We start from the raw sequence: 22,195 nt of genomic DNA, 5'->3' as shown, positions 1-22,195 counted from the left end.
ACAAGTTGAAGAAATACTATCCTTGAGAGGCTCGCTAGGCCGAAAACCCGAAAGGGCGACCTTGGCAAAAGTTAGAGCACAAAAAATTAGAAAATATAAAAACTGAGCTCGCAAGGCTGAAAACCCGCAAAGGGCGGCCTTGGCAAAAGTTAGAGCGCAAAAGGAGAGTGAAAATACTCGAGCGAACCTAACCCGGAACTACGTAAGGCTTGATTCCCATGTTTGGGATACGTAGGCAGCTTCATCCTGAAGTTCAGCCATAACATTTTCCCGATCAACTTTGTCCATTTGATCATCTCAGCCATCTTTGTTCATCAGCATTCGTTGGAATCTCTGGTGCAGTGCCACTCAGACTAGGGGCAACTTTCCGTTGCTATGCAGTGCTGCGGCGCTCTTCAGACTAGGGGCAACTTTCCAGTTGCAGGAATCTGGGGTTGTGCATCTCGAGTGACAGATCTTAGGCGTGTCCAGTTCTGATCCACATCAAAAATATCTTTGAAAAGTTTTAATATAAGCTGACTTTGTTCAAATAATCTTTTTACAACTTTGACCATTTTTGGACCAAGGTGGAAAATTTTCAGTGCCACAACCTTCAATTTCTTTGATTTCAAAACAGAGTTCTCCTGCTCTTACATACAATTGAAGTTGCTTTTTATTACATTCATAAAAGAAAACTTGAAAGTACTAATAAAGCAATAAATCTGGGGCATAGTCAAGTCAGGTGTTCCTGCGCCCCCTCTCGGAGCTGGTCGCAGCCTCTGATGCCAAGCTGGGCCCGATCTGTGCTTCTTCATTGAGCCAATCTATGCACTCGTCAGACAAAGTGCAACTGAAAGTAGGAGCGGGGGCCAGGAGTTCTCTCATCCTCCACGCAGTGGCCTGCCAAGCAAGCTGCGCGCCTCGGGCTGGAAATGCAGCAGGATACTCTATCCCCTCTGGCGGGCAAGTCTGATCATGGCCAAATTGACGTCAAATCCGAAATGGGAAATAGAATACACAATGAGTGAGACCAACCAGTTGAATCCCAGTCTGCCGAGGCATATTGTAACTCATTGCCGGAAGGTTCAACCAAGGGCACCGCCAAGCAATACGGTCTGCGGACAAGTGGCACATCCAAGCGAACCACCATTCCTCATCCAAGGCATTGACTAGACGATGCCGGAAGAAGTAGCCGCGAGCTGAATATGCTGGGCAGGAGTCCACAACCTGCAGTTTGTCCATCAACCATACATGGGGAGGGATTGAAAATGAGAGAATAAAGAATAGAGAGATGTACGAGGAGAGAAAAGTGTGAATGGGGTTTTGTGAGAAAAAGATCGAGCTTGAGGGCCGAGTGATATGAGCGATACATAAATGCGAGATTGGGTGGGAAACATTACCTGTAGTAGTAGTGGACTCCCCGCCAATCTAGACGTCTAATGACGATAAAAGGCGTCTAAGCCCATTAGCGTCTCGGCCAGAGCCATGGCAATACAGCTCTTGCCCTCCTTCAAGCCTTGGGCAACCTCAATCAGCCGGACACTAGCCCCTCCAGAGCCCGAGACAAATAGAAAATGGGATAGCATGCATAAACAGAGGGCATGCCGTCGGAAGCCTTGCCAGTGATGGTTGCTGCGATCACCAGCATCAGAAAATTGATTGGCCAAACTCGGAATGTCTAACATCCCGTCGCCCATCAGAGACCGAGCATCGCGCATGCTGAGTCCGCACATGCGCCCTAAGGATTGGGCATGACCAAAATTAAGTTGGGGCAGGAGCTCCTCGTCGCGCTCGGACTCCATAAGAGCTCGGAAATCTTCGAAGGTAGGACACATCTCTTGCCCGGCGAAGCTAAAGACATGTGTCACCGGATTCCAAAACCTTGCCGCGGCATGAAGAAATGGGAAGTGCAAGGGGGTACGACCCAAAGTGAATAGTGCATTTATGCCAAAACCCCGGAAATTCACTTTTTCCGAGCCATCCAAGCTAGCAATCCAAGCTGTGAGATTTTGAGCAAGAAACTCTTCCATTGGAGCAAATCAGTGTGAAAATGAGAAAAACTACGAAGCTGGGATCTTTTGTAGGAGATAAGGTTGAGTGGGGGACAGGTGTCAACATTCTGGTGGTCCCCCTCGTTTAGTGCCGGCCGGCCAAAAAAATCTGCCGACCGGCCATTTTAGTTTGCCGACAAAATAGGCATATGGCCGGTAGCCACTCCTTGCAGCCGGTGGTCCCTACACCATGCCAGTGGGCTTCCTTCTGGTTTCCTGAGCTGTTTATGCTAAGAATTGGGGAACTTCACCACCTCCAACCCCCTCCCCGGCGATAGACTCTTGCGGAGCCACGCCTGTCTGCTTGTCGAGTTTTTGAACATTTGCTTATCAAGTTGTATTTCGCTCTCTTTGAGCTCTTGATTTGTTTATCAAGTTGTATTCACACTTGTTTGGTTGGGTCATGTCCTTGTTTTGCTTATCGAGTTGTAAGTCGGTTCACTACCTGATTATTACGATGGCAAATTTCCAAAATAAGTTCAATTTCGTTCACATTGTGGTGTGATACCCTGCGATGCGATACACAGAAGATCCCCAAATGCAACATCTTTTGAATAAAATGATTCGTTTCATTTCCATCACATGTTTTGCAAAGTGTGTGAATTTTGAGAAAGAAAATAAACCTGCCTGAGGCAGTGCGATGTGCTTAAACTACTAGTAAAAAGGAAAATAAAACGTAAAATGGCAGGGTAGCTAAGTATTAGAATCGATACCGGTGAAACTCCCCTTGCGATTAACGCACCTTCCGCATCTTTGTTCGGGTCAGCCGCGTCGTTGGACGCCCTCACAATACGGGAAATCACACCTTTGAAACGTGAACCTTTGAGTTGACCTCAGGCCACAACTTCTGAGAGCAACGCTCGATGCGTGCGAAGAATGTCCCGCCCCGTATCCTTTTCATGCTTTATGAACTCCGCAAATTGTTTCAATTATGCTATGTAATGGTACATCCTTCCATTACCTGCGTAGACCGCATGCTTTGATTGCGTAGACCGCATCTTCTTTAATTTCATTACCTGCGTAGACCGCATGTTTTGATTGCGTAGACCGCATGCTTAATTTCGTTACCCGCGTAGACCGCATGTTTTGATTGCGTAGACCGCATGTTTAAATTTCATTACTTGCGTAGACCGCATGTCTTGATTGCGTAGACCGCATGTTTAAATTTCATTACTTGCGTAGACCGCATGTCTTGATTGCGTAGATCGCATGGTTAATTCCATTACCTGCGTAGACCGCATGTTTTGATTGCGTAGACCGCATGTTTAATTTCAATACCTGCGTAGACCGCATGTTTTGATTGCGTAGACCGCATGTTTAAATTTCATTACTTGCGTAGACCGCATGTTTTGATTGCGTAGACCGCATGTTTAATTTCAATACCTGCGTAGACCGCATGTTTTGATTGCGTAGACCGCATGTTTAAATTTCATTACTTGCGTAGACCGCATGTTTTGATTGCGTAGACCGCATGTCTTGATTGCGTAGACCGCATGTTTAATTTCGTTACTTGCGTAGACCGCATGTCTTGATTGCGTAGACCGCATGCTTAAGTCCATTACCTGCGTAGACCGCATGTTTTGATTGCGTAGACCGCATGCTTAATTTCATTACTTGCGTAGACCGCATGTTTTGATTGCGTAGACCGCATGCTTAATTTCATTACCTGCGTAGACCGCATGTTTTGATTGCGTAGACCGCATGCTTAGTTCCATTACTTGCGTAGACCGCATGTCAATTTCATTACCTGTGTAGACCGCATGTTTCAATAGCGTAGACCACTTGTTTGTTTCATTACCTGCGTAGACCGCGTGCCTATGATCAATTTCGTCGCCTGTGTAGACCGCTTGCTCCACGTACCTAGTTGTATCTCCATATGCATTGTCATGCTCCCCACTTGCTTCGCGCTGTCACGCATTTCGAGTACACTACTTTGCATGTTGATAACAATGTTGTACCTGTTAAGTTTGCTTTCTCTTCAGGCACGATATTGTATGTATGGTTCATTTGAAGCTGGTGCAACCAGACGACCCGGACAGGTATTGTATCTCCCGAGTGAGACGTATTGAGAATGGCATAATTCTCTTACATCCTTTCTGCATTATAGTGTAGTTTGATGTGTGCTAGCTTAAAACTGTCGCATGTATGCTTCGTTACAGCTTTCTTTGCATGATCATAAGTTATGCTCGGCTCTCTGCATTGTCTTGCATTTCGCCCCTGCCTTCGGGCGCATATCTTGTTTGTCTTGCATGTTTGTCTGAGTCTTCGGCCTTGTCAAAAATGGGACGTCTCTAGGCTTTGACATTCACTCCCGTCATTGTTATGACTTTTGAGTTCTGTCAAAGAGGGGCAACTGTAGACACCCCATTTTTGACCGTCCTCAAGACTTGGACGTCACCGTTTGAACACCCGGTGATCATCCATGTTTGTGTTCGTTTGGAGTTCCCGGAGGACTCGGCTCGCGCGCCCTGCCTCAGAATTTCCGAACTTGACTGTCTAGTGTCTGGTTTTGCACCGAACACTTTTGTTTTGCCTTAGAGGGGCAGGGAATGCCTTGTGAGACATCCCCATACACCACCGGCAGTGGCTGGAGGCCACCGGCTGGTCTTTTTCTGCCATCGGCACTTTTGTTTGCCGGTCGGCACTTTTGTTTGCCGGTCGGCACATTTTAATGCCGGTCGGCATTGTTTGTTGCCGGTCGGCACTGTTTTTTGCCGAAATAGCATTTTTGGGCAGCCGACCACTGTTCATCCACTTTATAGAGATATTTTGTGCCAGCTGTGATAGCTGGCACCAACTCTTCCCCCCTCCATACACATGTATGGAGGGATTTCCCTCTAGCCAAGCTTGTTGTATAAGCTTTGCAAGAGGGAGTCCTATAAGAGAGGGGCTTTCCTCTTGGTTCTAGGTTGGAAAGTTAGAAGCAAAAACCAGCCCTTAGAGATATAGATACATATTATCTCTATACCTCTCTCCCTCTCCCTTCTTGTGTGTGTTTCTTAGCTCAAAAGGTGGTTTTTACCTTACTTTTGCACCATTACACACACTATTACACCTTATTCCGAGATTGAGGGACTTGGGGGGTTGTTTCTTGAGTTTTTGGACTGGTTTTGATCAAAAGAAGAGGGCTAGACCATTTGTTCTTCAAGGGTTCTTCAAGGGTGAGCATCTTGCTTTTTATTCCCCAAACTTGCAATAGTTTTCTACCTATCTTGCTTGCTGTTTTAGCTCTTATGTATAACATGAAAAAGGCTTATATTTTCCTGCTCTAGCACTTTCATTAAGGTCACTTTGTGGTTTGAGTGCAAACTCACCCTTATAGGCCTTGTTTGGTCCATTTTGGTGCCTCTTTGATAAGGTTTTGTTCACTTCAGCATTTTGATCTTTTCATCACTAAAAACCAGTTCATTTTGGTGTTTAAAAAGTTGGTTTGAAGTCTTGCATAGGGGAGGGACACCCCCCTCCCTTTATGGTTTTGTTTCCTTGTTTTTGGGCTCAAAAGGGTAGCATGTGTGCTTGATGTTTCTTGGCCTCATTTCAGAAGTTTTTTAGGTATTTTAGGTCATATGTAACCTCTGTTTTTGGTCAGATTTGTGCCTCCTTGTATGCTTGTAATACTTGCTTTGTATTGCTCCATTTTGCTTAGAAGTGCATCTCATGATTAGGCCATGATTCTTGTGTGTGTTGGCTTAGTTCCATGAAGTTTTTAGTGTTGTCTTTCCATGCTTAAGGTTTGTTGGTTATCCATTTAGTCATGCTTGACATGTTTGTTAGGGTTGCTTTGTATTTTGGCTTAAAAGCTTTGAGCATGTTGACCTCTAGCATGTATGTTTGTGATTACCCTCATGATTTAACATCATCTAAGGGCCACATTTTAGTCCAAGAATCATGCTTGTATGTGTGCATGCATGGCCTCTTTCATGCCTTGAGGGTGTGTCCTCTCATGCCTAGGAATGAGCCTTAGCGCATATGTTTCACGGGAGATACTTTAGCTGCCCTATTAGGAGGTTTTGGGGTCCCTTTTTTGCATGCAAAAATTCTGTTTTTACTTGTTTTGATCATGGCATGAGAGGTCATGTTGGTGGGGGTAAGTTGTCCCCTTTTTGTGCCTTAACTTTGGGACCATAAGTTTGCTTGTTCACATGAGTTGATTGTCTATCATTTTGAGCATTTTTGGTGCTGTTTAGAGGAGAATAAAGGTCTGCACCTTTATCACTTTTAGGCCCTCTTACATGCTTGCTTCATGTTTGTTGCATGGTTATTCCATTAAGCCTTGTAGCATATCAATCCCATGGTCAAATTGGTCCATGTTTGCATCATGTTTGTACCTTGTATGCTTGGCATCATACATTTTGTCATGTTGGTTGCATAATGCTTGTTGTGCTTTACATCTTAGTGGCATGGTGCATTTGAGCCTTATGAGCATAACATGCATTGCATTTACTTGGTTTGGGGTGTCAAACCAAGTGTGGGAATCAAGGACCATTCGTACTTCAAGTGATGTAATGTGCCTCGATCCCCAGTCATCGGGACCTTTGACTCTAACTTGATAAGGCCTCGGTTTTCATTTTGTTTGTTGCATGCATCTTCATATCAAATGGCAAATTCGATCCTTTGACCCGCCATGTACCATTGATGGTTCAAGGATCGAAAGTCATGCTTCCTTGAGTTCAAAACATGATAAGAAGTATGACCATGCTTACATGTGTCCAAGAACTCCATGCCATGCACTGTCTGTTCTCTGTTTGCTGTCAAATTGTCTTCTGCAGGAAGTTTCTGCCGACCGGCAGAATTTAGTGCCGACCGGCATTATCTGGAGTGCCGATAAATCCAATAAAATGCCGATGGTAATTGTGAAGTGCCGGTGGTAATTCTGTCCGGCCGGTGGTGCTCTGCAGGATACAAGGAACTTGCTCCAGTACTTTGGCAATTTTCAGAAAGACAAGGCAGTACAAACAGAGGCGACAGGAGTATAGTACGGGTTTTCCGGGCAAGACGGATTCGAGCATGCATCATTCGCGCATCCCGAGGCAGAGGCTGCGGCTACCCTTTTCTTTCCTTCGCCACCTTTCCTTTAAATTAAATTAGAAATCTTTGTAATAATTTTGTTTGTTTATTATTTGGGAGTGTAATATTAATTCGGACCCTCTGAGTGAGGGTAAACATGTAATAAGTGTGGGTGAGTGTGTGTATGTCTTCCAATCCCCATTTCTTTCTTCCCTTTTATTTACCTGCTTATGATGGTAGATTAGGGCATTTTTGAAATTAGCATACCTTATGATACGCATGCGTGCATTCATGCATTTGTTGACATGCACCGGGCTCGGTACATCATACTAACCGCATTCATATTTTCAAATTTCAAAATTGAATACATGAATCAGTTGGTTGCATATCGTATGCCATATTTAGGTTAACCGAGCCTAACTAAAATTGCATCTTGTATGTGTTGCATTAGGCAAAATAACATGAACTAGGACATGCACATTTGCTAACTAGTTTATTGTTTTGGCACGGAGTACAATGTAAGTGGTTATGCTTTAGCATCCAACATGCGTGTGAATGTTGCCATAATAGTATGCTTGCCATGCGGCTAAGTGTTTACATGAGATAAATTGCTTGAATGCCTGTGGGTGGAGGTCAAATTGCTTAAATTGGGATAATGCGTTAAAACTATATTTGTTTTAAGCCCACTAGATAGTGGCAAAACCGTCTTTTCCAAAAACCCACTTGAGGGTTGCAAAATCTGTATTTTAGCCTACTTGCGAGTAGCAAACCATTTTCAAAATAAATGTGAAATGTTTTTATTCCAATTTGGGCGATTTGGTCTATACTTGTTTGCTGCGCGCATAACATAGTAATTCTAGGCTAACAATCGGTTTAAGAACACGTAAAGTTTTCAAAAACGGATATCACGGTTAGTAGAGGCCGGTCTTCGGACCGGGCGAAAGGGGGTGCTCATAGCTGACCTTCCCCGATCGTACCCAAGCTCCCGAGCTGAGACAACTCCGGTGATGACGGACATGTGGCCTTCGGCACCGAGTCAAGGTTTCCTAAATTCCCCCATTTTAAAATATTTAGGTGGCGACTCTGTATCTGGCAAAGCAGTCCATGTTTGGCACTACTTTTTTCAAAAATCTGTTTCTCAAAACGATTTGCCAGATTTGGACTCTTTGGTTCAGATTAAGAACCGTGACACAAATCGAGTCCGAACTGTGGTAACCCCAAATGAACAGAACGGGACTAACCCTCCCGGGGCGTTCGGGGGACGTCCACACTCGACGTCGTCGCCGGACATGAGGGTCAGTAAGTGCTGTCTTGCGCGTTGGACTTCGCTTCGTGCGCGTCGGAATCTCCAACCTTGTAACTTCTGGTGATTGAGATGGACAGAGTACGCCGCTGGCTCTGGCTGCCTGAACGGCGTGGTTGGGGTGCGCTCACTGTGGTCGCCCACTCCAGCTACACCCTTTCTTTTGACATGTCGCTTAAGATCCTCCATCTCCACCGCCATTCGCCGGATGACGGCGTCTTGGTTCCTTAGCTTGTGTTCCAGTCATCTAGCGTGCGATTCTCTCCGCCGCCGATGACCGTCTAGACTCCGTGAATGACCAAAGCTTCTTCCGCGCTTATCCCGCGCATCTCTTAAATGTCCTCCTAGAGAAGTCTCCAGGTCCGCCATCGGAGGGATGATAGTGGGATGTCCTTCTCTCCATCTGCCTGACTCCGGGGTAACTCCGTTGATGGCAGACAACAGAATCTCGTCGTTGTTCGCCATGGACGGCGATCAGATGAGCCTGGAAGACAAGGTTTTGTCTGTCAAGATTCCTACAGACGGCGCCAATTGTACGGGGAGCAAATATTTAGGCAAGCCCGCACTCCTTTCTTCCAAGCTCCAGTCTGTCTGACCGACCTGCGAGCACAACGGCGGTAAGCTACCCGGTGGTGTGTGGCCGGAAAACCCCTCCGACGATCAAGTTAGCCACACACACAAGGATGGAGAGAGAGAGGACTGGAGTGGTGTTTAGTGTTTACCTCACTGGAATGTCATCCCCGATATGGGGGGCGCAGACATGCTTATATACCTTCTACGCCCCAAACCTACTCCCAGTGATCTCTCGACACGTGGTGCTGCTATCCCATCTGTCAGCACAAATCTTGCTGAACATCACCTAACCCAACTGCCAGCCCACTCTACTGGGAGCTCGGCAGCCGAGCTGCAGCATCTCGGCTGTAAACGGCCATGCTGCGCTTCATGCCCAAGTGCTCCAATAACCGAGCTCCTTTCCAGCCATGCTCAATTGCATTCCGACAAAGCCAAGCTTGAGATTGGTCATACCGGTCAACCAAAGGCCTTCCTGCCGAGCTTCAGGCATGAACCTTCATGCCGAGCTATGGATGCGCGCTTTCCAACCGCGCAACGCATAAACCGTGGAACCCTTACTTGACCGGCCTCCGTGCCGACAAGGTCAAGTAGCTCGGTTCCACACGCCCTTGCCATTACTGAGCAAAAATCGCTTCTGGGTGGACCCAGGATACCACGGCCCAAACGTGTTCGGCCCACAATATGTCCGGTATTATCATGGCCCAATCCAGATCATACTTCTCCCTCTCAGAGAGTATTTGGAATGATTTAAATAAGTATATATTTTTACTTTTTTATAAAAACATTGTTAAATATGAGTTAAATTTAAAGTAATGTGGTAGAGAGATAATGTGATCCAAATAAGATGATTGTAACGCAAATAAGATTTGCTAAAATAGTTTATTCTATTTTAGCACATACCAAACACCTCCTAAAAGATAAAAATAGGTTAAAATAATTAATAAAATAAAATGTCACATAAAATTCATAATTATTTCACTTTTTCTTCCACAAATATCACATCCAACTATCAAAAAATTCAACCATTTTTTCAAATACAACTATTTTAGCCTATTAAAATTGCCAAAAACTAAAATGACCTACTAAAATAGTCAACTTTCCATACAAGACCTTTGTTATTTTAATTTACTGTATTTAAAATAAACAATGCACAAGCTTATTCCAATAAAATTTTGGTTAAATATTTGAGTTAAAATTTGTAATTATTTTTAGGGGAAACAACAAATCAATATAGGGTTTGAAAATAAAATTCAGACTTATGATAAAATTTATAAATTTTAATTGTTAAAATTATAAACTTTTTCAAGTAATTATTCTTGAAAATTACATCTGATTTGTAATTTTTTTTCTTATTTTTATAAAAAAATTCTATGATATATCATCTTTTTTGGAATTACCACATTTGTGATCTTTGGTTTTAACTCAGGATAGTATTAATTATGATTTGTTCATATATATTGTGGTATTAGTTATAATAAAAAAAAAATTAATTATACTTTATGTAGTGTTTGGTTATGATTAAAAAAAAATTAATTATGACTTGAAAAGATTCAATTATGACATTTGTAATAATTAATCGTACAAATATCATAACTTGCATATAGTACATATCCATACAAAATTAAGCTGGTAAATAGATCAGTTTGAAAATATCTAATAAAAAAATCATGAGTAAAGATACAATTTAATATTTTTCATAATTTCAACCAAAATATTTAATATTTATTTCAAATTCAAATAAAAAATTTCACAAATTAATTAAATGATAATATTATTCAAACTATATTTCACAAATTAATATGAAAAACAACAGAAATGGCTCAACTTTCCTAGAGCATGAGGCAAACCATCGAAGGGAGTGTTTGTGAAGAGAATTTTTAGGTTTTTTTTGGATTAAAATAGTATTAAAAGATAAAATAGATTAACATAGTTAATAAAAAAATATCACGTCAAATTCATAATCATTTTTTTTTTCTTCACAAACTTCACATTCAATTACAAAAAAATCCAACCAAATTTCCAAACATAATTATCTTAGCCTATCAAAATAACTAAAAATTAAAATAACTTATCAAAATAGCCAAATTTCTATACACACTCTTTTAATAGTATTGTTGATGTGATCTTTCAAGCCACTAATGCATTGGCAGCGGACATTATTATTTTGGGGAAGAATTTGGTTATGCAACCTCATGCACAGTTTATAAAATCATGCAAGAGTTCATAAAAATTTGTAAATTGAATATAAATTTATCTAAATTTATTTATAAAAATTTTGAAATTTATAAAATTACTTGAGTTTTTACGTGAGACTTTTTCATTTTATTTATTTATTTCCTTGGTGTTTTTTATTTTTTGAGGACAAAGAAATTGCAGATATCATTAATACAAAACAAAAATACAAAAGCAAAGTATCAAGATTACAAAAGCATGCAACCAACTAGGCCTAGCCTAGTTGGCCACCATGCCTTTCTTAGGGTTTAGTCTCAAGGAGGTCATGGGTTCAATTCCCCTTAGGGGGATTGAATGAAGGGAGTGCAAGCATTTAGGTGCTTTGCCATGGGTGGGGAGATTTTCTCCCATAGGTACCAATCTAACAACTAACATTTACCAATTAAAAAAAAAAAAAAGATTACAAAAGCATGCTTCTGCAAAGAGAAGCTCTGCGAGCTTCCATATGGGCTAGATTTACTTCTGATTTAGGCACCTTACATATACAGACATAATCAAAAGACTTAAATATATGCTTAGGCCTCGTTTAGGAATCGACCCGTTTAGCCAAAAAGCCAAAAAGTCACTAAAAAAATCAAAAAGGCAACAACTCATATCAAAAAGTCAAAGATTCTCTTTTCTCTCTACTTTTTGCACATCTTTTCGTAAAAAGTCAAAAAGTCATCTCAAACATACTAGTTTTTTTTAGCTCATATTTTAGCAAAATAACCAAAAAGTTACTAAATTAGCATGTTCCCAAACGAGGCCTTAATATCATCTAATAATACTTGTAAATTTCAATCCACCCAAACCTCTGAATTTAATTGGCGTACTAACTCATGCCTATCAGTGAGAACATAAATGACTTTGATTTGACTACGGTAATACCATTTTAGCGCTTCTAAACATGCTCGAGTTTCCGCCACAAGCGGGGAAGAAGGTAAAAAGGACAGTCGAAATTAACAATTGGATTACCCTCATCATATAATCCAACCCATGTTGCACCTGCTTGCAAAGATTGTTTCTGCCAAGCTCCATCAATAAGTAATCTGTCAAAAATTCCATCTGCACACCATTGAGATTGATTAGAAACAACAAAACAATTAACTTCTTGCTTCGTTCGTTGATTATTAGAATTGATCATGTTGCCCCAATTTTCACATTCCGAAGGTTGCTAGACAGACCTTGTAAGATTGTAATTAAGGATGGGTATAAAATCTATAATTGCAGAAGGATGAACCATCACCCCATCAAAACAAGCTCTATTTTAGAAAAGCCATAGGCTCCATAATACCTGAATAGCTCACTAATAGCTGCCTCATCAGGTGCAATGTTGAACCAACGTATAAACCACTCTTGAACTAGCAACTCTTCCCCTACATCAAAATCCAATCCTAACTTTGATCCTCGCCAAACATATTTGGATATTGGGCATTGAAAACAAAAAATGTTCTAGAGATTCTTCCGCCTTCTTACAAAAAGGACACATAGCTTGCAGAATTATTCCTCTTCTTAATAGTAATGCTCTTACGAGCAGAATTCCATGGACTCGTTTCCATACAAAAAGAGGCCACTTGGATGGAATGTTAAGTTTCTAGAGATTCTTCCAAAATTTAACCCAAACTTCTGCACCCACACTATTTTGACTGGTCTCGATCCCTACAGCAGAAAGGTAACCAGATTTTATTGAAAATTCACCACTTCACTACAACAAAAAGTGGCTATAACCACGTTGGTTGGACAACGTTTTTTGAAAAACGCTGTGGAACACATAAAGTAAAATTAAAAAACACGCGTTCTCCTCTCTTATAAACACGCATTCACTTTTATAACGGTGTTCCGTCTCCTCAGTATCCATTTCTCTTCCTTCATTTTGTTTTCTATCTCCATTTCTCTCTCTCATCGTTTTCTCTCACTGTCCTAGATCTAGGGCTTTCTATGTCTCTCTCTTATCGTTTTCTCTCATTTCTCTAGATCTAGGGTTTTCTGTGTCTCTCCTCATTCTCCTTGAGAGATTCACCAGTTCAATTTCGATTATTTGTTCAGATCTAATTCTAAATCCATCGATTCTTGAATCAATTTGGTTGAAATTTCTTGACGGTATTTTGTTTTTCTTGATTCTGATTCTAATAATTTTGCAGAGGAAGATGGACCAGTTGAGTGAAGAAGGATCGAGATCATCTGGATCGAGATAGGGACTGGGACCGAGATCGGGCGAGTTGGAGCAAGAGGAGGAGAGGAGATAGGTTGATTTACATTGGCAATAGAGAAGATGGTGGTGAGGACAGTTCAAAGGAGAGCGTGAATGATGACGATGACGATGGAGTCGCCACTGTCGCCGGCGGTGGTGGTGCGGTGAGGATGTTGCCGCCTAATCCAATGCCGTAGATGCCGTCTTCATTGTCGAACCACCACCATCAGCACCGGAAGAGCTTTTCTCTGCAACTACAAAATCGTTCTCACCAGTACCTGGCTAGAAACCAGCTGATGAAATGATAGGCTTTTCTGTTCCAAGAAAACTCGAACAAGTGTGGATTAGACTATTCTGAATCGCCTATTTTGTATTGAGAGATTGGGAAATTTTGCTAATCTGTTGTTTTTTTTTTTTTTTTTTTGATAGACTGGTATAGCAGTATCTTGATAAGTGAATTTATCATTCACTGATGATAATCTAGTGCTTCCTGATATTCATGATTCCCCTGGACCATTAACCATGATAATCTGGTGCTACGTTAAATGTCAATCATTAGATTGAGTGGGTTATTATCTCTTAATCTACACCTGCTCTATCGTGGTTTGATACATTTCATCTTTTTCCTTTTTGTTTCTTAACCTCTCATTTGTCCTCACTTTGTCATGATTGATTATTTACTACAAACATCTATTTGGTTTTCATCCTCCCTTTTCTCATTTTGTAATCCAGGTTTAATAATGAGCTTAAGGGGAATCAATTTCTTCCTAATTATTTCTGCTGGTGATGTGTATCAGATCTCTTTTAACCTCTCATCTGCAGCTTTATTCCTTGAAAACCCATGTTTATTATTTTGGATGCATTAATTTTTGTCAAAGAAACTCAAATTAGTCCACAAAAGTTTCTTTTTGGTACTTTCAGTTAGTTTATAGAAGCCTCTTTTGCTTACTGTGTGACTGGTGCCCCTTTCCTTCAGTCTTCTCTTTAAAGAAAACCAAAATTGGATTGTTTAGTTATTCCAACAGTGAGCAAATATCACCAGACTAAGTCAGGTATCCTCCTTTATGTCAACAGTGAGCAAATCAACGGTGTCTATTGTTACAGATGTGATGATGCTCCTCAAGATCACATTTTCTCCATTTAGGCCGTACATGTCCATTGTTTGATATATATGCAATTGGACCATTTTCTGGGAAGTAGTTGTGCATATATGCAATTGGAAACCCAATTTTGTCGTGTTTTTGCCTTTTGTTATCAATATTGTCTTATTATCTCATCTCCTCACTATTATATTTTGGACAGGTTAGCTGAATCTAGGAGGTGGGTATTCATTGGACTGAAGTTGGGGGAGGATTTAGAGGGCTTGTTGGGGGTTTGGAGGAGGAAGACAAGCAGTACAGACTAGCTGGGGGAAGGTAGTGGAACTACATTCCGCGGGTGGTGGACCATCAAGCCATTCAAATCACTGTTTTTAACAAATTCCAGTGGAGAGGTAGATAATTTTTGGGGGCAAATTATCGGATTCAAATTGTCTGTTGTATTATCCTCTGCTATGATCTAGCTATGTTTTCACCACAGCATGACAGGGGCTGGATGTCACGACCCCAAACCGCCCCTAGTAGTTTGGTGCCGTGATGGCCAGTAATCCGAGATTACCGAAGGCCAACTTTCAAAAGTTTACTCAATCAGAATATAATAAACGGGGCTCACAAATGCGGAAGCAATAATCTAAATACAAGTGGTCCATAAGAGCAGTGCATAAGTCAAATGGGATGGCATACATCTTTACATAGCTTTACAACATGAATACATATAGAAATGAAGTACAAAAATACATATTACATCTTAACAAAAGGGCTTCTAAAGCCGACATGTTCAAATACAAAAGCTTCAAGATTGCCGACATCCTCACTGCCGACATAACATGCATACAAAACACACATCTCGACGTAGCCGACTTCTTGCTTGATACCTACATATATACATAGGGAGGGTGAGCTTGGATACTCAGTGAATGGTACTAGTAATAAAGGTTTTTCATGAATATAGCCGAAGTCTTTCAAAACAAAACATGCCAAAACCATACGGGTATTAGCCGAGATCCTTTCAGAGCAAAACACATCAAAACTTTATCAAAACAAGAGATGTACCGTATTCATCTATCAAGTCTTACAAGTCTCAAGGAATGCTCACTGGCATCGGCAAAACACAATTCAAGCTTTCCGAACAAACAAATCCACGCGGTAAACCGTCAGTGGCAAAACAAAGACTGCACGATCCGTAATCGATTAGTTAAGGTACTGCGAAAGTTTATAGTCCTCCAGCACAAGGGACTTGTGTTACTTAATCCCGTAGCTCCTTTTAACTCGATGGTCTTGTGTTACTTAGGCCCGTAGCCCGCTTTAACATGATAGTCTTGTGTTACTTAGGCTCGTAGCCCGCTTTAATACGATAGTCTTGTGTTACTTAGGCCCGTAGCCCGCTTTAACACGATAGTCTTTCCAAGGAAGGACTGTATCCTTTTGTACTTAGTGCTGCGAAAGTTTAGAGTCCTCCAGCACAAGGGACTTTTCAAGGATGACATCAAAACAAAGCTTATACTTGATATATCAAAACAGAGCTATTCATTCATGCTTAACAAATACTTTCGTCAAAACAAAGCAAAGAAAGATTTATCAAAACAGTATAACATAGCTTTATTAAAAATACCACTCACATAGTTCTTGGGACGTCGGGATCAAGGCAAGGGTCCAAGTCCTACAAACACATGGCAAAGCATACTGAACATACTTCTCAAAACAGGTCTCACATGCATGCAAATGATCTCGAGAAAACATGCTGGCCGTCAAAACACTGTTTTACATGTCAGAAAGACATGCTGGGTACCAACCAGGTCTTTGCCGAGGTCCCACACCTCCTGGCCGAGGTGTGGTTACCTAGGCTTCGGCGTGCGGCTGCATGCCGAGGTGTACACAAAACAAACTAAAGGTGTAAGTGATCATGCAAGGTAGGCCAAGGTGAGATACAATGCTTGGCCTAAGTGTAAGGTCTAAGTGAGAGTGATCTCGGCGACTACACTTCGGGAAGTGAGGTCTGGAGATCTGGGTTTCCACCCGTGAAGAACAAGAAGAACAAGAACATGGAGGTCATGAAGAACATGAATGCTAAAATCATAACTTCTTTATTACAAAAATCTGGGATTTCATGCTATGAGTTCGAAAACATGGACCTGGGTACCCATACTTGAAAATCATGCGAAAACAAACACAAAAACATGGATCTAGGCATGAGCCTTCGGATCAAAACATGACTTTTCTTGGAGAACACATGAATGCCATTTTCTCTTTCTAAAACCGAACTTCAAAGCAATGCATGGCTTACAAATCATATTCAATCATGCAATGCAATAACATAAACATAAAGAACAACATGAGCAGATCAAGAATCTAACCTTAGAACACGGATCTAACGGTTCGATCCCAAGAAATCAAGCTTAGAAATCCACTCTCTCTCAAGAACTCTTCTCCCTCCTCTAGAGCTTCTCTCTCTACTCTTCAAAACAAGATACAACAAATGATAGGTTTCTCTCTCTGCCGGCTAACTTAACTCTCAGCTCGGACACGTGGCAGCGGTTGACTGGTTCTCTTCAAAAAGGTGATAGATTGACAAGACAAGGCAATGACAAAGCGTATCTAACAAGCTACTCAGTATGGCACTCCGGCAAGTGATGACATCGGCTAAGGACAAGCTTCGGCAATTAAGGTGACAATGACCTTGGATAGGAAGGACGACACTTGACTAAGCTATGCCACACCTTGGCCTAGATGTGCCACACCTTGGTCTAGGTCATACCACTCCAGGACAAGATCACTCGGGTGCAAAGGTAACATCTCGGCCTTGGTGATTCACACCTCGGCCTAGATAATGACATCTCGGCCAATATGTCAGGGCGAGGGTGGAGGTCAAACAAAGGGGTTCCAAGATACTTCTAGACTGAAGATGACCTCGGCTTAACATAACCTAGGCTTGGCATAACTTCGGCTAAACATAACTTAGGCTTGGGGTGCCAAGGAAGGAACAAAGCAAGCACACAACACTTAGGCAAATCACATAGGCATCAAAACAAGGCATGGATCTTACTCAGGCAAAACAAGTCAGGATTCATGGATGCAAACTTAACAAGACAAAGCCATATAAACGAACATGAACATGGCTACAACATGAATATGCGTTGCTACAGCAATCTAACATGGCAAAATATATACATGCATGCGAACATGACTTGGCCAAAAATGTGGGTTGCTACACTGGATCCAACGGCTACAATAATAAACAGTCAAAACTAGGTTCTTTTGAGGATTAAAATTTGTATTTAAAAAAAAAATGCTGATCTTCTCCCTCACAACTTTGTTACCGGCAGCCTTCCCAAAGCTGATGTTTAAAAAATGACAACAAATGATTTTCTTTCAAGATTTTCCAGCAATGTCTAAAATTTAATATATATATATATATATATATCAATATGTCTTAAAAACCATAAAGGTTTATAATGGAAAAACTAAGGTTTAGTTTTTTTATTTTGGACAACATATTAAAATAGATGATCTAAAGCTTTATTCTAATTGATCATAGATTATCAGATGCAGCAGTGGTGGACCTAGATATGTTGATCATATAAACCATCTCAATTGAGGTATTTTCTCTTTAACTCGCCAATTCTCGACTTAGATCGCTATTTTGTTTTGCATTTTTAGGATTTTGCATGTTCTACAACATTTTATTATTTATTTTTTATGTGATTCTTTGTAACTCCATGCTTTAATTCGAGAGAATCATATATTGAAGTAGTTAATGCTTCCCTATTCTATACCTTATTTATTTATTGTCTTGTTTATTGTTGCTATAATTTCCTTAGAAAGTTCTATACAATCCATGGAGAAATTGTCCCAGGAAGTTGAAATTTGAAGTTGCTTAGTATTTTTGTTTAGTTTCAATATGAGGCAATTGCTTGTTTATGACATTGACAATAGGCTGCGAGCAAGAATAATGATGTGGATTTAGTTTATTTTATTGCGAGCAAGAATAGTGATGTGGATTTAGTTTATTTTATTGAAAGTAATTTTTTAACTGAGCAGGTGAACTAGAACTTCATGTTTCCCCTTTTATTTTGAAATTTGTTAATTTGCATCCATAGGGGATGCATTCGAACTTATGTTGCACAATGCTGATCTTGGAAATCATTGGAAGCCATTAAGTAGATCCCAAAATATGTTACTCAGAATGTAGTGGGCAAAGGACATGGTATGAATTCAAATTCCTCTATTTGACCTTTGATCCCCTTTTTACTCTATTTACCCTTGTTATACTTGTGTTGCTTCATTTATTTGTTTCCCTTTTTGATCCATTTTTCCTCTTTTAATTATGTTTTGAGTATTGTTTAATTTAGGTAGAGAATACATATAATTTATTTAAATTATGGTTTGTTTAGTTTGTTAGATTTATTGTGTTCTGTGGTGAAATAGTTATTCATGATTCCTTTTGTGCATGCTTCTGGTAAGAATTATATTGTCCCTTCTTAAAATTGTGGAGACTGTAGGTGAAAGTGTGACTAATCTCCAACTAGGCTCGATGGCAATTGTTCATTCTCAGGGAAGCTCCTTCACTAGACACCATTGGTCTTTTGAGGTTTGTTTGGTTTTTTTCTCAATACTTCACTTTTATGAGTTTGGCTTATGGTTTTCCTTCTTCTTCTGACTTAATTTGCAGTTTCCTTCACTTATTTTGTGAGGTCGAATTTGGGGATATCATCCCGAGGGAGAGAGAAATTGGTGATGTTCCACTCTGCAGTGTAATTTCTAAAATTGGCCAGGTTGTTCCTTAAATAAGTGTTGGCCCATGAATGAGTAACTTGTATAATGTTGCTGACTATTTTTTCTCTCTGGATCTGAATTTGCAAATTTTGGTGCAGGCTTTATAATGGAACTGATCAAAACTCAATGTTGCCGTCTTTTTTTCTTTTTCTTTTTTTTTGTAAGTTTGTTTATCTGTTGATCGGGTGTGCTCACATTTTCATTAAATTTTTGAACAGGCTGTCATAGTGTCAACAAACTGACTTCTGTTGGTTGCAAAGTAAAGATTTGAAGGTTTGCACTAAATAACAAAATGAGGGGGTGATTTGAAGAAAATTCAAACTGTTTGACAATATATGATATGATTGAGATTTGGAAAGTTGTAGGGTTAAATATCTAAGGAGATAAACTAGAATTTTTATGGTTTTCAATTTGGCATTGTAATTTAAATTTGAGTCAATCTGTGTTATTTTACATAAATTATCAATTAATTTTCAATCTCTGTTCCTAGTTAAATTCTTAATTAATTGGCCTGTATTCTTTTTTTTTTTTTTTAAATTTAGAAATGGCGTTTTTGAAAAAAATGTCACTAAATGTTGTCATCATGACATCACATCTGGGTAAGTATTAAAAATGAAAAAAGGTGGCGATTCTTCAAAAAAATGCCACTAAATGACGTCATCATTACATCATAGGTTAATTGTGACGGAATAGTAGATGACTGTTAAAGATTTTGCGACGTTTTAAAAAACACCGTCTAATGTTTTTAACGACGCTTTTGAAACGCCGCTAAGCTATTGCGGCGGCCGTATCTATGACGAAAATATTAAACGTTGCAAAAACTTATTGCAGTGTTTTTCAAGCATATAGTGGCGCTTTTGAAACGCTGCTAAAAATCAAATTTCTTGTAGTGCTTGTAGTAGTTTTCCAAATAATTCGATCCGAAACACTTCTAGAAGAAAGGTAAATATGAAGAATATGATTAACGATTTTCTGGTGGAAACATCGCACGAACTAAAGGGACTCTCCATTGTTTAATAAAATCTTTAGGGGCCTTAAAAACCGAAAGCAAATATACCGGGATGGCTGAAAGGGTGTGTTTAGCCAAAACACACCTACTTGCAAAGGTCAATAATCCTCTTTTCTACCCTTGAAGTTTAGTCTTGAATTTATGAATAACGGAACTAAACACATTCCCTTTCTTTCCCGAAACATCCATAGAGGCTCCTAAATAAATGCCAGGCTTAACCACTTCTCAAATGCCAAAACAATCACTTAAAAACTCCCGAAAACAGGATTCAAGATTGGGACTAACCATCAAATCTAACTTATGGAAATTAATCCTTGGCCCAGATTGATGACAAAAAGCATCTAAAAGCCACCTTAAACACCACGCCTCCTCCTTTATAAAAGGCATAAAAATTAAACAATCATCAACAAAAAGCAGATGAGAAATGCATGGACATTGTCGACAAATAGATATACCATGACAAATCCCTTGAGAGGCCATCCCCACAAGACCAGAAGAGAGAGCTTGGATAACAAAAAGAAATAATAAGGAGAAAGAGGATCGCTTTGGCGTAGTCCACACCTAGGTTGAAACCAGTCCGTTCTTTGAGAATTAATCAAAATTGAGAACGAAACTGTGGAAATATATTGTGAAATAAGCCTAATCCACTTAGGACCAAAACCCATGCCCTCCATAACTTTAAGTAAGAACCTCAACTGACTCTATCATAGGCCTTATTCATATCTAATTTCATTGCAAAAAAGCCCGATTTTCCAGATTTCTTTTTACGGATGAAGTATCTTGCATATAATTAATAAAGCAGAATCTTAGTCACAAGGATAAAACCCAAGCTCAGTAACAGCAGTTTGAAAGCGATTATACCAAGCACGAGGAGACTGCTTCAGACCATACAAAGCATGCCGAAGGCAACAAGTCTGTCCAGAGGAATGGTAAAGGCCAGGGGGAGGATGCATGTAAACCTTCTCAGTGAGACAGCCATTAAGAAAAGCATTCTTAACATCCATCTAATAAAGAGGCCAAGAATGAACAACAACGACATAGATCAAAGTACGGACAGTAGTCATCTTGGCAACAAGAGTAAAGGTCTCCTCATAATCAATACCATACTCCTGTGAGAAATCTTTGGCAACCAGACGAGCTTTGTAGTGCTCAAGAGAACCATCAGAATAAGTCTTGACTTTGTAGACTCATTTGCAACCAACCAGATTCTTACCAGCAAGTAAAGAAACCAACTCACAACCCATCCTCCATAGCTTGAATCCAATGAGGATCCTGACAGGCCTCCTTGTAAAACTAAGGTTCTGAAAAAGAGTAAATAGCAGACAAAAACGTACGATAGGAAGTAGAAAAACATGTATTAGACCAACCTAACCTGTTTGGAGGATGACGCGCTCAAGTAGGATATTGGTGTACAACAAGATCAAAGTCGTCAGAAGCAGAAAGATCAGCAGCAGGGACAGAGACAATCGGTTAATGAGGAGCCTTACGACAAGAGTAAACTAACAACGGAGGAGGAGAAGAAACTAAAGGAGAAGAAGCAGCTAGAGGTGAAGTAGGAGGAGAAGATGGAACAAGCTGAGGAGAAACTATGGAGATGTACTCATTAGATGGGACCTCAGAAGGAAACGGATCAATATGAACCAAATCCTCTTTGAAAACTGGGGTGGTGAGAGGAGGAAGCTGAAAGTAAGGTAGACATTCGAGAAAAGAAACATGACAGGAGACATAAAGACGACGGGAAATAGGGTCGTAACATCGATAGTCTTTCTGAGTAGGACTATAACCTAAAAAGACACAGAGGACAAACCGAGCACTAAGTTTGTCCTATCTTTGCCGGGAAGAAGAACAAAACAGGCAGACCCAAACACACGAAGGAATGAGTAGTTAGGAATTTAGGAGAACAAAGCCTTATAAGGAGACTAACCAGAAAGAAGGGGAGTAGGCATGTGGTTGAGAAAAAAAGCAGCAGTAAGAACTGCCTTTCCCCAGAATAGAGCCAGA

The sequence above is a fragment of the Camellia sinensis genome, chromosome 1 (genome assembly GCF_055761805.1).
Source record: "Camellia sinensis isolate YWXY chromosome 1, ASM5576180v1, whole genome shotgun sequence".
In the NCBI taxonomy this organism is placed as follows: Eukaryota; Viridiplantae; Streptophyta; class Magnoliopsida; order Ericales; family Theaceae; genus Camellia; species Camellia sinensis.
Note: the sequence above shows the minus strand (reverse complement) of the source record.